Consider the following 17,161-nt stretch of genomic DNA (forward strand, 5'->3'; position numbering starts at 1 on the left):
GTCCTTCATCTCCTTGGGTCCAGCCTTTAGCACAGGATTAACACATAGGAGGAGTTTGATATGTCTGAGACGGATATGTTATCAAACCATGAACACATTAGTATAAACCACCTATGACTGCAGGTTCCAAAGGGCAGTCTACTCACACAAAATTAAGTCGGTGTAGGGGGAGTTTCTCAGAAAGCTCAGCTTCTTCCCTTTAAGAGATTGTCTTTTATTTCAGACTATCCTTTCTTCTTTGTTTGGAATAAGAAATAACACTTGTCATTTATGGAATAATTTTTAAAAGGTATTTATTTGACAAAATGGAGAGTTTGCAGTCTACGTGTTGAGACACATCTCTATATCTTATCTCTATCTCAACAAGCAACTTTCAAGTGCATTCATTGAAAATGCACTAGCACTTGAAATTCAAAAGTATGAGAACCACCACTTTATGAGATAATAGAGTAGAAAGCAGAACTGGAGAGAATGTAACCCACAACTGGTAAGTTTGGGTGGAAGAAGTGGAGAGGAAAGAACCACAGTGTAGGACATGGCCAGGGAGGCACATTTGATCTGAATAAAAATGCTTAAGGAAGGTGTTTGGGGGTTAAATGATAGATGCAACAAGCAAGCGAATTTCCCTACTTTCTAACTTACCTAGGATATAACCCCACCATCCCAGAGGGTCAGTATCTTAATTTACTCAAGTCTAAGACCCTCCCAGTGGTCCCGCCCCCAACTGCTCATAACAACAACCTCCTTCAAAGGATAACAAGACAGTACAAGGAAGGGCATCCATCCCATTGACCTCTGACCTCTGACCTCCAAGGCCCCTCCTGTCTTTGGAATCCTAGCCGGGCTCCTCCCTCTGAATGAGAGTTACTGTGCCAGTGTCCCAGGCAAATTCTGGGAACTTGCCCTCGCCTTGGCCTCAGAGTTACGTTTCTGTAAAGACAGTTCCTCAATCGTCTGAAGCTCCACTGACCGTGACTCCAGGCATTGTTAGGTCATTCCTCAGTCCCGTCTCCCTCTGTCCCTCCCCGTTCTGTCCTTTCCTAGATGGCACATCTGTCACTTTAAAGTCCCCATTGCTCATCTGTCATGGTCCACAATGAGTAAGAGACCAGGCGAAAGGCTAAATAAATGTTTTGCCACTAAAAGGAAGACTTTGACACCTTTAACTTAATCTCTCAGGGTATCAGGCCCCCCCACCCTTTAAACAGTAATAATTACAACAATGGCAGCAACTCTGCCATATAGCAGTGTAATGCCATAAGACCGGCATAATGTTAAGCACTTTACTGCACTATTTCATTTCATCTTCACAACAAACACACGAGAGAGATGTTATCATGTTACAGATGAAGAAACTAAGCCTCAGAGGATCTTTGTCCAAGGAGCTTTGCACACCTGGCGGAGCTGAGGGCTGGAAAGCCAGTGTTTCTGATTCCAAACGTCTGTGCTTCACCCTGCTTGATACTGCTTCCACTCAAGCACTTTCGAACCCTCCTAGCAGTCCACCAAATAGAACTCAAATTTCTCCTGGTCTCCATCTGCTTCCACCATCTTGTGTCCCACTCATGCTCTTCTGGATCCTCCATGTCAGTTACTTTAGAGTACCTTCTATTCAAGAAGTCTCTCACTTCTGAGCTTTTCCCCACACTATTCCTCTCTCCTTAGCAAAACTACCTATGTTGTGAGCCCCCTGTCTCAGCATACCAGACCCAATGAATTCCCCTTCCTCTCAATCTCCTAACACTTGGAGTCGGATGAACCCCATAGCCCATCCCACAGAGGACCATGAGTTGCTCTGTAGTCATTCCTCATGTAGGTGTTTCATCCCTCGACCTTGACAGACACCCCTGGGAGGAGCCACGGAACAGCATATGTGTCTCTTGTATACCACCTTCCTGAGAACACAATTGATGTCTAAGCAGTGTTTGATGACTGAGCCCCTTCTGTCCTCTTCCTTTCCCTTTCTTCTTATTTCTTCTTCTCCATCCCCACTTCCTCATCTCCCTTTGGCACTTCCTTTTCTCCCCTCTGTTTTATTCTGCATTTTTAAGTGTATTGGGTAACTCCGGGCATGTTTCCCCAGGATCTCTGCCTCCTGATATTCACAGCCTTGTGTAACCCCTTTCTCCTTGGTGTGGGCTGTATCTAGGGACTTGCTTCAAATTACCAGACTATACAGCAAAGCCATGTCACTTCTGTGATTAGATTACCAGACTTTGACTGTCCCCTGTTAGCACTCTCCCTGGCTGCCGTTCTTGTCCTCTCTTTTGCTCACTCGCATGCAGGCAGTTTTGTATTGTGAAATGCTCTATGGAGAGGCCCATCTGGCAAAGAATCAAAGAAGGCTTCTGGCCAACAGCTCAATAGTCTCAGTCCAACAATCCGTAGGGAACTGAATCTTGCCCAAAACTATATGAGCGAATTTGGAAGTGGATCCTTCCCATTTGAGATGGCTGACAGCTAAAGCCCTGGGCCATGCCTTGATGGCAGCCTTGTGAGAGACCCAGAGCAGGAGACCCAGCTAAACCATGCCCAGACTCCTGATCCAAAGAAACTGTGAGATAATAAGGATGTTATTTCAAGAGAGGGAATTGTTAAGCACCAACAGGTAACTAATGCACTAAATATTCATTGACTCAGACATTTGGTGAATGTTTAACAAGTTGTCCTTGTTGACTGATGGAACATTTTGATGACTCAAACATGTTCTCTAGTTTTGAAAAACTCCAGCCTACTTGGGAGCTGGGAAGAGAGTTGAGTCATCAGATCACTGTAACATAGCATTTAAGAGCGCTGATAGAGAAAGGAAGAGGAACCTAGTAGAGATTTATAGAGGCAGCAGTTCATTCTGCTTGGGAGAATCTGAGAAGGCTCCCCAAAAGTGAATGTTGAGTTAGGTCTTAAGAGGGTGAGTGGGAGGTCATCAAATTGAGGGAGTTGGGTAGAAGGGATGGAAGAGCATTCCAGGGAAAAGGAACACTTTAGACAAAGACATAGCAGTATGAAAAGGCTTGTCATAATTGGGTAAAACATGAGAAGTTTAGCACTCACTCTTCTGACTCCTCTATCACAAAAAGAACAATATGCATTTATTCAGTGTTCACTCTGTTACATTTTAGCACTCAGTGTCTCACTGAATTCTTATAACATTCCTATGAAATGGGCAATCTGTATTTATGGTGAGGAAACAGGCTCAGAAAGAAGCGACTTGTTCAAGTCACCAGCTAAGTGGGGGGTTGAATATTGATCTGTCTGACCCTAGCACACCTCTCTCAACCACCATCTGTGATGGGCAGCTCCAAAGGCAGAGAATTCCAGTTTCTGCTGGATAGGACAAGTCTTGAATTGCCTGTGGACCCACACACTCCTCTCACAGCCTTTTCTTTGGAAACAAAGAAAAGAGGTTGGGCCAATCAGGTTCTCTGGGGCAGTGGATAATGGCACAGGTCTAGGTCCAAACCCTGGCTCCTCCACCTACTAACTATGTGGCCTTGGACAAGGTATTTAACATCTTTGAGCCTGTTTTCACATCAGTAAAACAGAGAGATGATAAGAGCACCTAACTCATAGAGTCAATGTGAAAATCACAAAAAGCAGAAGCAGTGAGGGTGAAAGAATGCCATGAAATTGAAGGGCCTCATTGGAAGTCTATCCATGTTAAAATCTAGTAATGAAGAATCCGAAAAAGAGAGAGGGAGCGAGCAGGTGGCCCCATACATTTCCCTCAGATTCTGATGACTTAGTAATTCTGATTCTCTTTTATCTTTAAAAGCAATATTCCATTTTCTTCAGACAACCTGATATTGTTGGGAGGAGAAGGTGTGGGAGGAGGAACATTTATTCCCTACTCATCATGTTTCCCAGTAGGGGACCCTCCAATAGAGGGACACTCCCAGCTCTTGCCCCACCTGATTGATGAATCTGGAAGAAGAAACTGAACATGCTCAGCTCAGTATTCTCTCTGGGGTGCAGAAAAGGTGCATTCTGGGCTTCGCTGAGCAGGCTTTGTTTGCTTGAAGTTGGAATTGGAGGTTAAGTTCAATTCAGAAGAGTATTAGCAAGCTGTGTCCTCTACAAGAGGTTTTTATTTTTTAATCAGCAATAAAACTGGCACTTTGAGTTCCATCTGACAGACTTTCGTGTCTCCTGCGATTCGTTTTGTGCCACCTTGATAAGGTTCACTCCTCTCTTTCTGATGATGCTCATTCCAATCCGTCATTAGGTCTTCTTGTCATGGTTCCAGATGGCTATCCTAAGCAAACTTTCTGCACAGATAGCTCTTCCCTGGGCTTTCTGCTCCCCTGATATCCTGGCTCCCCACCCACCCAGGTCCTGAATCATGGAGCAATTTGGCAGATTTGCTTTATACCCAGCCTTACCCTCTGCCAACCCTGCAGATGCCTCGACTCATCCAAGTCTTTTCTAATTACTTCTTGGCTGATAACTATTCTAGCAATTTCTTTATGTCTGGTGTATGTTCCAACTTCTCCACTTTGTCTTTCCCATTGAATACTTAAAATACAAAACTTGGTAACTCTGGCATTTTTGAATCATTAATTTCAAGCTTGCCTTCTTTTATTAGCTAGTCTACATTCCCCACCGAGACCTCACTTTTCTCCTTGATACATTTGAGAACCTCTGTTTAATTTTCTTTCCCATTACTGAGCTAGGATGAACTTGGACTAACTTACTCCAATAACGTCCTTGCAGAAGCATCAGTAGACACAGCATCAGGGTGGAGGTTCCCAGGTATCAATTGCTGGCAAGTGAGTCCTCAAAACATCTCTTCCAAGGGCTTGCTGCTCCTCTGTATGTTCTGAAATATTTTCCAATAATTGCTTTTTCTGAACTCATCAGAGGTAGGCAAAAGTCACTAGAAGGGCGCTAATGATGGACACATTTACCAAGAGAGAAAGGGGAATTGATCATGAAGCCATCTACCATAGACACATATGAAAGGTGTCTCCAAATAAGCTCTCTTGTCACCAGTAGAGGTTTCCCTATGGGATTGGGGGGGGGAGGGGCAGGTCTAGAGTCTGATTCTTAATAGTTCTGTCCAGTAGAATGTTCTGTGATGATGGAAATGTTCTATCATCTGTGCTGTCCATATAGTAGCTACAAACTACATGAAATGTGGCTAGCGTGGCTAAGAAGTTGAATTTTTAAATTTTATTTCATTTTAATTAATAAAATGTGACTAGTGGCTACTATATTCATCAGTGAAGTTCTACCAGATATTGCTATGGGGTTACCAGGACATTCCCCCATTACAGTAACCATGGTTTTTGGTGAGTCATGGGATAACACACAAGGAGACAAAGATCCCCTGGACTCACAGAACCTGGGGTCCGTGGGTGGATGTTATGACGCTCCACACCCAGAGGAGCCTCACGCTAGTGCAGCAGTCACCAACCTTTTCGACCTCAGTGGTCTGCGGACCACCGGTTGGTGACGGCTGCTCTAGTGGATGCTTGAGAAGAGGTCACAGATTGGTGGTCTGCCACCTAAATTCAACAGTGTAGGCATGTTTGACTCACACAATTAAAAGAAATTGCTGACACTGAAAAACAAAGAGATTTCACATAAAGTGTTGGGTTTCTAGCTTTTCTTGAAAAATCGAAAGAGCTCACCTGGGAACATTCAGGTGGAAATGAGTAGCAGCAGCTTCCTTCACTCTTGGCCACAGTCCCACCACTCCCTACGGTCTAAATGCCTCATGCAAGCATTTGCGTTTGTTTGTCCTTGTGTCACAGTTCCAAGCATAGGCTTTGTCTGGCATCAGACAAACTAAGTTTGAATCCCACTTCTGCCTTGGAACAAGTTGTGTGACCTTGAGCAAGTGACCTCACCTCTCAGAGCCTCAGTCTCCTCATAAGTAAAGCAGGGGAGGTAATAAAAGGGACCTGGATCTTTGTTGTAAGGATTCAGTGGAACAATACATAGAAAACTCTTGATAGAAGAGCCAGGCTTACGGAAAGTGAGAAAGAGAAGAGGGAGGAAGAGGAGAGGAAGAAAGAAGAGACAGAGGGTGAAGAAAAAGAGGGGAAAGAAGAGAGCAAGAGGAAAATAAGAGCTGCGTTTCCAAACACATCTAAAACCAACAGAAGAGAAAAAAATATTCTTTCCCCAGTGAAAGATTTCCTACCCCCATCGCTTTAGTTCCCTGCCAACATAATCCCACAACCACCTACATCGTAAGCCCAGGACATGGGGTGGAAGTTGAGGGGTGAATGGGTGAGTTTACTGAGGATGAGAGAGAGATGCATGAACAAAAGCAAGGAAATAAATCAGTTGGCCCCTGGAACCTTTGCCCTTGGATCTGCAACCTTTGCCCTGAGAACCCATTTTCCTGCCCACTTCTTGGGAGCATTTGGGACCTTGTGCTAGAAACACCAAAAGGTCTGGGCTTCCTAAAACCTATTGGGGCTGAAATCCCTCCCCCAAGTCAGCATTTGTCATCAGAAAAGACCTCCGTGTGGCATAGTTTGTACATATCTATCAGAGAAAAGGCAAGCCTTCTTAAGACAAACGGAAAGGCACCAGTAGCTATTTGCCAAAAGACGTACAGGAGACTTGACTAAACTCTCAGGCAGTTATGACCTCAGGTTCTCAGTAGTTAGTTTTGCAGGGTTTCTCAAAGTTGATTTGAGGATCATGTAATTCAGATGATGCTGGGAGAGGGGTATTGAGATGCCAATTCCAGGGCCTGGTACCCAGAGACTTGGACACTCAGTCTATTTGGGAGTGGTGCTAGGGAATGTGCTTCTGTAGATATATAAGCAGTTTTACTTATACGACTCATATATTTTTATTGATTTCAGAAAGGAAGAGAGAGGGAGAGAGAGATAGAAACATCAAGGATGAGAGAGAATCCTTGATCAGCTGCCTCCTGCATGCCCCACACTGGGGATCAAGCCTGCAACCCGGCCATGTGCCCTAACAATCGAACTGTAACTTCCTGGTTCATAGGTTGACGCTCAACCACTGAGTCATGCTGCCAGGGCTTATATGACTTCTTTAAGCAAGTCATTTAACAGCAGATTTGCCTGACATGTCCCACCTCTGGGGAAGCATGAAGATCGCTGTAAATGTGGGTGGTCCAGGAAGGCTTCTCAGAGGAAGAGACAGCCTTCTGCTGGATTTTGAGGTATCTAGATGGGGGCTATAGAAGGAGATGAATTCATTCATTTATTCATGTGCCAGAGATTTACTGAACACGTACTACATGCTAGCTTCATTCTAGGAGCCAATAATAGAACAGTAAACAAACTAGATCCTCATAGATCTAGCTGGGGAAGGCAAGCAATAAAAAAAAATAAGCAAGCAAAAACACTCATAAGATGGTGATAAGCACTTGAAGAGAAAAACAAAACAGAGACCTAATCCCGTGTGACTGGTGTCGGTATAAGAAGAGGAAATCAAGACACAGACTGAGAGAGACACGCACAGAGAGAAGGCGGCCGTCTGCACGCCAAGAAGAGAGGTCTCAGAAGAAACCAAACCTGCTGACCTTGATCTTGGACATCTAGCTCCCCAAACAGTGAGAAAATAAATTTCTGTTGTTTAAGCCACCCAGTCTGTGCTACTTTATTATAGCAGCTCAAGGAAACCAACAGACAATGATACTTTCCTGTATCAGAGAAACAGGTGCTCACAATTCAGAGACAGAGAGGAAAATGAACCAGACAATTGTAATACAAGTGTATCTCCACCAATAGAGACACACCATTTGAATTAATTACTGTTCTAATCGATCCAACACATACTTGTTGAGAGCCTGCTACATTTCTGGAGCTGCACTAGACACCGGGGATAAAACGATGGATAAAGTGGATACATCCATCGCCTTTAGACGCTCACAAGGTCCTCTGCCCCTCCCTATAGACTCAACACTGCTCTCTCCCCAAACTCAAAAGAGGGGCTGCAGGACCATGTGGTAGATGTGACCATGGAGGGTGGAATTAGGGAGGCCTGGACTTGGGTCCGTGATCGCCCACTAAGGGGCTGTGTGGCCTGGGGCAAGCTATTTAACCACTCTGGGCCTCCGTTTTTCTCTAAAAGGCAATAACCATACCCAGGGATGATTGTTGTGAGAATTAAATAAGATCACGGCCACAAATCAGAACAAGTGCTTCGTAGACATTTGCTATGGTGATCGCCGCAGCCTCTGAAGCAGACCCAATCAGATGATAATAAATATTATCACTAATATAGAGCGCCTTCTCGAGACCAGAGAACACTAAGTAATTTGCATATATTATCATTTTATATCTGTGAAGCATCTTCCCTCCCACCCAGCCTTTCTTAGTTTAATTTTCTGGTTTCTCCTTTGTCTACTTCATGTTTTATCAATCCTGTGAAGGCACTTCAGACCTGAGAGGGTCTGAGGGGAAGGCTAGGACACTGTTGGGAAAGAGCTGTCTTTCTCCCCATTCACAGTGCCTGTCTCCAGTTGCACACAGCCCACAGGCTGGGAGCGGTGTCTGGAGGCACGGGCGCCACAGGGCTCCCTGTTACACCTGAGTCACTGGCAGCACATTCGACTGCAGGTCCCCATGAAGGTGGTGCGGTTGTCTCTGAATATGTCATTCCTGGAGGATTTTTTAAATTTCCTCCAATGCCACTGGGAGGTGAGATCCACTTCCCTTGCCAGGGACCAGAGATGGGAGACAGCACGGAGCTGTTATCATGGAAACCACGTCTCCCCAGGGCCCCAAGGGGCACTTCTGGAAATGGTTTGGAATTTGATCACAGTCTTCGAGCTTGAGAACCACAGTTAAAAGCTGTTATTTCCTCGAGTCTGATAAACGGTTGTTGAAAAGCTGCCAGTGCTGGTTGCGCTGGGGGAGACGGGACAGGGAAGGACACGGGTCAGGAGAATGGGGAGAGATGACAGGATGGGGGATCCGGAGCCTCAGACCTGTAGGGCCTCAGACTTGCAGAGCTGACGATTGGGCGACGTTCCTGCCTGACTCTGTCCAGAGTGACACCGTGGAAGGGACACTGAGATTAGATGGGGTGAGTCACGTGACTCACCCTCTCCGGTCAGAGAGGGGGCTCAGGTGTAATGAAGGAACTGAAACATCTGGACACAACTCATCATCAGCTCTGAGGGTCTTGGAAAAGAACTCCAGATAAGAAGTTGCAAACTCAAACCCCTAGAGACACCACTAAGTGAAGGTGAAATGAGCGTGGTGGGGCTTCGGTGGGAACGGAAGGGCACACCCTCCATCTAAAGGAGGTGGCCGGCACCAGCCCCAGCTACTTATGCCTGGAGGGTCTGCAGCTCCAGCTCCGAGCCAATTAGCCACTTTTCCAGAAAAAAAAAAAAGCTCCAAATCTAGAACTTGAGGTAAACTCTCCTGACATTTAAATGTAAGCTATGGGGTCGAACATTTTTAAATCATGTTGCAGGCCAAACAAAACATGTCTGAATGTCAAATCCAGTCCGTTCATTTCAGTTTGCAAATTGAGCATTAAAAAGAAGCTCCAAATTCCAGAGGTAGAAGGGAATTTTAATATATTACCAATTACCACAATGAAAAAAACAGTCAAAGGAACAGTTATGACTTATTCAGCACTTGCTGTGCGCTTAGCAACCTGTTTATATTACTCTATGGAGTCTTCCACACACCTCTGGGGGCGCAGGATCTTTTACTCCTACTTAGGAGGAAACTGAGGCCCGCTGAGTTTAAGTCACTTGTCCAAGGTCACACGGTAATACACAGGAGACTCTGTGGGGAGAGGACTCGTTCCCTGTGCATCTTCGGCTGCATAGAACACAACACCCCAGACACCTCCAAAGGCTTACTCCTCCAAATGTTTGCCTTGCCACATGTGGCAGTTGTTCTAAGGCAGTGGTTTCTGACCAGGGTGGGGATTTGCCTCCAGGGGACATGTGACAATGCCTCTCACATTGCTAGTGGTCACAGCTGGCGGGGGAAGGGCAGGGTGCTACTGGCACCTGGTGGGTAGGGACCAGGGATGCTACTGAACACCCTACAGTGCACAGGACAGCCCCCTATGACAGAGAATGACCTGGCCAAAGTGTCCATAGTGCCAAGGTCGATAAACCCTTTTTTAAAAGGATATGGGAGGAAGAGATGAGGGCTGGGGGTTACTAAGGAGATAAGAAGGAGATGGAGATAAAGATGAGGCTTGCAAAAGCAGCTCTTTGCTAGAGAACCTGCATGAGGTACCAGGGTTGTCAGCCTCACTGTCTCACCAGCACTTCATGGCAGCCCAGCAATGTATCTTCCTACCGCCACTTGACAGAGAGGCAGCAGAGGCCCAGAGAGAGAAAGCGTTTTCCCTCAGGCACCCATCCTTCCAAAACCCAGCGGAACGGTGGGCACTGTGTGTGCCTTCGTGTGAGATGCAGAGGCGGGAAAGCACCTGACCAAAGTCATCAGAACTGGAGCCCAGTGCTCTCTGCCATCTCTCACCGGCCTGCATGCCATGATGCTTAGCCAGCAAGTTCCCCACGCTGAGGAAACGGGCTACACTGGCGCAGTTCCGGAACGCATCCTGACTTCGAGGAGCTTGTGTTCAGGTGGGAAGCGCAGGCAGCATTCACCAGGAGCTGCCTGTGACACAAGACGAAAAGCGACCGGGTCATGCAGAAGGCAGAGGGCTGCATGTCAGGAACCCGCACACGGCGCCTGGGCCCAGCCAGCCTGCTGCCTGTGTGCGTGCGGGAAGTTTTCTTGGCACTCGGCCAAGCCCACTTGTCTGCACAGTGCTTGTGGCTGCTTCTCAGTTGAATAGTTGTTACAGGCACCACCTGGCCTGTAAAGCCGAAGACATTTACTACACGGCGCCTCACAGAGAAAGTTTCCCGACCCCTGATGCAGGAGAAGGAGAGAGGACCAGTACTGAAAACACCCACCCTCCCTGCTTCTTTCCAGATCTGATCATTTCTCAAAAACACGGGGGTGATGATCCCTGGGAGGATAGCGGTAGTGATAACATTAACAAACCCCGTGTATGGGGTGCTGGCTGTGTGCCAGGTATAGTTTCCCTAACGCACCAATCAGACAGGCATTGTTCAACCCTTTTCTCTGTGAGGAACGTGAGGCTTGGAGCGGTCAAGTGGCAGACCCAAGGTCAACTAGCTGACAAAGGACAGAAACAGGGTCCAAAGGTGGACACGCAGGACGGCAAAGCTCTTCACCACCTGCGTGTGAAAACACTCAGCAGGAGCCGGCTCTGATGAATCTGGTAAGTTTTCATAAATGAATTTTTCTCCTGTTCTTCCTTGCCCAGGGGTTGGTCCCACCCCTGTAAACCAGTTGATACTGTGATGGGTAATAAGAAATACATATTTTGTCTTTGTCCCCATTCCTGGCACAGAGCTCCTAAACCCTTGGAATTGTCCCAGTGATGAGGATAAAGGTATCTTTTTTTTTTTAATATATTTTATTGATTTTTTACAGAGAGGAAAGAAGAAGGATAGATAGTCAGAAACATCGATGAGAGAGAAACATCGATCAGCTGCCTCTTGCACACCTCCTACTGGGGATGTGCCCGCAACCAAGTTACATGCCCTTGACCGGAATCGAACCCGGGACCTTTCAGTCCGCAGGCTGACGCTCTATCCACTGAGCCAAACCGGTTTTTGCGAGGATAAAGGTATCTTTATGTCAACGAGGTGACTTGGGGAAGCCTAGGGATGGGGTGACTGCAGGGAACCTGCCACAGGTTTGGAGCGGTTGAACTTCAGTCCCACTCACCCAAGCCCAACCTCCATGGAGTAGGGAGGAGGATTGCATTCAATCACCAATGACTTAATCAACACACCTACGCAATGAAGCCTTCCTAAAAACCCAAAAGGATGGGTTCAGAGAGCTTCTGGATTGGTGAGCTCCTGGAAGGGCTGGGAGAGAGGGGCCCCTGGAGGGGGCATGGAAGCTCTGGGCCCGGTCCCCATGCCCTCCCCTGCGCATCCCTTCATCTGGCTGTTCCTGAGTGACATCCTATATAATAAAAGGCTAATATGCAAATCGACTGAATGGTGGAACAACCAGTCACTATGATGCACACTGACCATCAGGGGGCAGATGCTCAATGCAGAAGCTGCCCCCTGGTAGTCAGTGCACTCCCACAGGGGGAGCCCTGGTCAGCCAGAAGCCAGGCTCACGGCTGGCGAGCACAGAGGCAGTGGCGGGAATCTCTCCCACCTCCACGGCAACACTAAGGGGAGTGGGCCTAAGCGTCAGTCGGACATCCCCTGAGGGCCCCCGGGCTGCGAGAGAACGTAGTCCAGGCTGAAGGACCCCCGCTCCCGAGTGCATGAATTTCGTGCACCAGGCTTCTAGTCTGATTATAACACACCAGTAATCCAGTGAGCAACATGTCTGAGTTCTGTGAGCTGCTCTAGCAAATGACTTCAACCCCAAGTGAGGGTCGCTGGAACCTCTGATCAGTAGCCAGTCATTCAGAACCCCAGCTGACAACCTGGCCTTGCAACTGGTGCTTGAAGTGGAGGCAGTCTTGTGAGACTGACCCTGAACCCACAGGATCAAGTCGAGATCATGTCAGAATTGAGCTGAACTGGAGCACACCCAGCTGGGGTCAGAGAATTGCTTGATGGTGTGGCGGGGGGGGGGGGGGGGAGCAGGGGGGACACACACTGGAAGTGGTGTCAGAATCGTAAGTGGTAAGAAGCTCCTGCAGGGCCCAGAAAGGACTGGAAGCTCTTTTCGGAACCAGCGTGTCCGTCTCAGCACCCAGCAAGCCCCAGACCTCAGTGGGTTGCCAAGCAGCTAACTCACACCGCGGCTTCCAGACCGGCTCACACGCCTCCCACCCCTGTGCTCCAGCCGCTGACATTTACCCAGCGCTTTACAATCTCCCCTGGTTAATCCAGCATGTTCCCTGGTCACTTCTCATTATGCCGAGCGCAGCCTCCTTTTCACTTGTTCTGAATTAAAGTGTCACTTTTCTCAGCAAGGGGCTGCAGGTGGAAAGTGCAGGCACAAAGCTTGGAAGGCAGGGAGGGCAAAGGGGACAGCCCCCAGTCACCACCCCCTCAAACCACAATGATACCTGCCCCTCCCACCAGCAAGTTAAACAAAAGTGAAATCCCCGTATGTCAGGGATTTTTCAAAGCTGAGGGCATTTGGCCCAGCTGGTGCAGGAAAACATTCCACAGCAGTTGGACCTGCCAATGTCCCTCCGGAGCTCCCAGGCTCGCCGGTTACCCCAGCTGTGCAGCCCACCTAGATGCTCTTGAGAGAACTAGCTCTCCGCAGACATTGCTCTGGTTTCGGCTGTACCCCAGTCAAGGGTCCCAGAGCCCCCCCTCTCCTTCTCCCCAGCTTGATCTCAGGCCCTAAAAGCCACTTGTGTCCCCAAGGCCTTCCATGACTGAGAAATTGCTACCTCAGCAACAGTGAAATGGCTAGCAGGCCTCCTGTTAGCTACAAATCCACGAGCAAGAGGAAAAAGAGGCTGTGCATGCTGGTGGAAAGGATTTGGGTTTAAATCACCCAAAAATTAGCCATCGTCATCATTTGTAAGCTCACAGTTTGGTGGTATTAAGTATAGTCACTTGGTTGTGTAACCATCACAAATGCTTTTCATCTTGCAAAACTGGAACTCTATTCATTATACAACTCCCATTGTCCCTCCCCACAACCTCCATTCTGCTGTCTATCTCTATGTATGTGACTACGCTAGGCAGCTCATATAAGCGGAACATGTCCTCAATGTTGTAGCATTTGTCAGAATTTTCTTCCTTTTTAAGGCTGAATAATATTCCATCGCACCTATATAAAACCACACATTTGTTTACCCATCCATCCATGGATGGGCACTTGTGTTTCTTCTTCATTTTTTGCTATTGTGAACAATGCTGCTATGGCTGTAAAAAGGCCTTTTGAGTCCTGCTTTCAATTCTTTTGGGAACAGAATTGCTGGATCATATGGAAATTCTGTTTTTAATTACTTGAGGAACTGCCACAGTTTTCCTTAGCAGCTGCACCATTTTTCATTCCCACCAAAAGTGCACAAGGGCTCCAATTTCTCCACATATTTACCAATACTTGTTATTTTGTTTCTTTGATAGTAGTCATCCTAATAGAAGTGAGGGTCTCTCACTGTGGTTTGACTTACATTTTCCGAATGATAGTGATGTTGAGCATCTTTTCCTGTGCTTTCTGGCCATATACAATGCATTTTTTGTCAGTCTGGAATATGTTGGGAGCCAAGACCTGATGCTCATCATGACGGATTCTGTGAGATGTGAATGATGACTCTGGCTGAGTCTTTCTTGCAGGTCTAACTGGCTCCAGCCCCCATCAAACCTTCAGATGAGACTGCAACCTAATGAGACACCCTGAACTAGAGCCACTCAGCTAGATCACTCCCAAAGTCCTGCCCACCAGAAACAGTGTGTGAGGTAGTACATGTTTATTGCTGTTTTAAGATGCTAAGTTACAGGAGTTATGATTTGTTACATAGCAATGGATACTTAGTACACTCACCTCATAAAGCCACTGTGAACTCTCAATGCACGTGAGAGATTTGCCTTGCACAGTGCCTGGCCCATAATAACAGCTCAGGAAATATTGTTACTTTTGGCCATAAAAAGAAATGATTTGCTCTTTGCTCCAATTCAAGGACTCAGGGAAATGTGTCTGTAAAAATATGCCCTGGAAGAGGCATCAATGAATTACTTAAAGCACAGATGATGCAGGGCCAAGGAGACAACGTTTCCGTTATCCAAGCTAAACAGAGAGGAGATGAGGCAAATAAAAGTGTAAAAGGCTGAACATTCTTTCAAGCATTGCAAAGATTTAGGTAAGCCAATGGCCGGGGCTGTGAGGCCCAAATAAAACACAAACTATAAAGACAAGAACACTCAGAGCACTATACAGACAGACGTGTTACATGATTCCCTGTACTTTATAAAGTCTATAAAGTGCTTATGGAATTCTCTCTTTTAATTCTTACACTAAGCCCTGCAGGATGGCTATTCTTGTGTCCATTTTATGGATGGGCCAACTGAGGCTCAGAGGGCTAAGGCAACTCTCCCAGGAGTATATAGTCAACAGATGCCAGTGATGGGTTTCAGACCTAGGCCTCCAGTCTGCCCGACTTAAACTGAGCCCAGAGATCATTCCATGATGCCAGGCTTCAGTCTCTTCCTCTCTCTGAGCCTAAATTTCATTAAATGTAGAGTTTGGAAGAAACCAGGGGTCATATGTTCAAAAGCTTATTGCACAAGGCAGTTTATCTAAGTGAGAAAAGCAGGTCAATAGGGAGTGATTTTTCTACTCTAAGGAAAATAGAAGCATATGTACACAGCAAATGGCACTGGGCATCAGAGTTGGGAAGGCAACAGGGACCGAGGAGGACTGTGGCAAACTGAAGAGCATCTGTCCTTTCTTGAGCAGACCTTCTCCTCAGCACTAGCCGGGTGTGGCTGTCATGCAGATACATAAGCCCAGGCCTGCCAGACTGCCTGCTATAAGGGAAGCCGAAATCTGTATTTTATATGAATTCTTCTAAGTTTAAAAGTCGGCTCAAAGCAAATCAAAATAAAACAAAACTCAAACACACGCAGCTACAAGCCAATTCAGCTCATTCGGTGACCCCTTCACGAGATCATTTGCAAGGTCCCTTCCTGCTCCAAGACAGGCTGTCTCTCTCAGTCCTCAGCATGCACTGTTTGTTTACACAGGATCCTGGGCAGCCTCATAAATATTCAAAGTGGGTTTTCATGTGCCATGTGAGCTGTGTCCTCCAATAAGTTTCACTCTCTGCGGGCAGGGCCCAGGGCTCTGGTTCCCGTGAGTCTCTGTCTCTGACTCCCAGGAAGCGGTGCATCCCCTCCAGGGGGGCGCTCCTCCGTAGCTAGGGCAGAGGTCGGGCGAGTGCCCTTCCCCAGGCAGCAGCCCCAGGAGGCTCACATCATTTGGGGGCCTGGGCTCTGGACCTTGACAGGGCAGCTTACATCACTGCCGGTGTTCTGAGGAATCGAGGCGAGGGAATCAAGGTTAATGACTTCCACTTATATCGTGTGGGCCGGATTTACAAACCTCGCTTCTGTTTCCTGCGGGAACCCGCCTGCAGCTGGCAGATGTGGCTGCTTGTGCAGAAGGCAGCGACTTCCTCCGAATCTCCCCGTATCAACAGGCAGGCTCCTCTGGGTGTTCTCCCCTTGGAGTGCCTAATCCATCACAGCTGTGGCTCGGGATGACATGGGTTCCGGAGCCAGCCTTCCTGGGTTCAAATCCCAGCTCCTCCGTTTACGAGTTAGCAAAGCTGCAATTGCTGCTTAATCTTCACTGTGCCCATCACTTATGAAAAATATAACTTATGTCCTCTGCCTTCAGGAGCTTAGAATTTAATTGAGGAGACAGAACAAAAAAAATGCAAATGTTTAATGTAGATATGAGAAATTATGGTCCATAGCAATAAATGATCATTAGCAAATGAGTTGTGTGAAAAGAACCGTAAGAGCACAGAGGAGGAGGGAAAGAGCGCAGTGAGAAGCACACAGGAGGGTCAGGCTTTAACAATGGTGGGGCTGGTGGAGGAGCAGGCATTGTTTGCACGGGCAGAGGGGCCCTGATAACAGGCTGTGCTTGTCCCACTGAAGAAAAGGCTGAATAGCAGTTCGAAGTGCAGACTTTGGAGACAGACCTAGGTTCAAACCCTGAATTTAACACAGTTGAGAGTGACAGAGACACACCTTCCGTGGCTCAAGCAAAAGGGACGTTGCTCGTTCACAGGAGAAGGGGTCATTCAATAGAACAGAAGGCAACAATTAGGGCAGCTCCTGGGACCTGGGAAACAAGGCCATTGGCATTATCTGACTCTGTTAGAGGCCTGAGTTCCATGACCTTATGGAATAGGCTATTTCTTCTCCAGTTCCACGTACAAAGTCTCAGGGAAGAGCTGTAATTGGCTGGGCTTGGCCACGTGACTTCCACAGGTCCTTCTCGGTGACCAGAGGAGTGTGGTCCTATTGAACAGGCTTGAGTTTTGGATCAAGTCCTGTGATTATCAGCTTCACCAGAACCATAGTAGTAGGGAGGGTATGGCGGGAGACTTCCATTAACCCCAGAAGGATAGGGTATTTATCAATGCTTTGTTTGGGGAAAGGCCTTAGAAATAATCTAGCCCAGTGTTTCCCATCCCTGGATGAGCTGGT

This window comes from Plecotus auritus (genome assembly GCF_963455305.1).
Source record: "Plecotus auritus genome assembly, chromosome: 13".
Taxonomy (NCBI): domain Eukaryota; kingdom Metazoa; phylum Chordata; class Mammalia; order Chiroptera; family Vespertilionidae; genus Plecotus; species Plecotus auritus.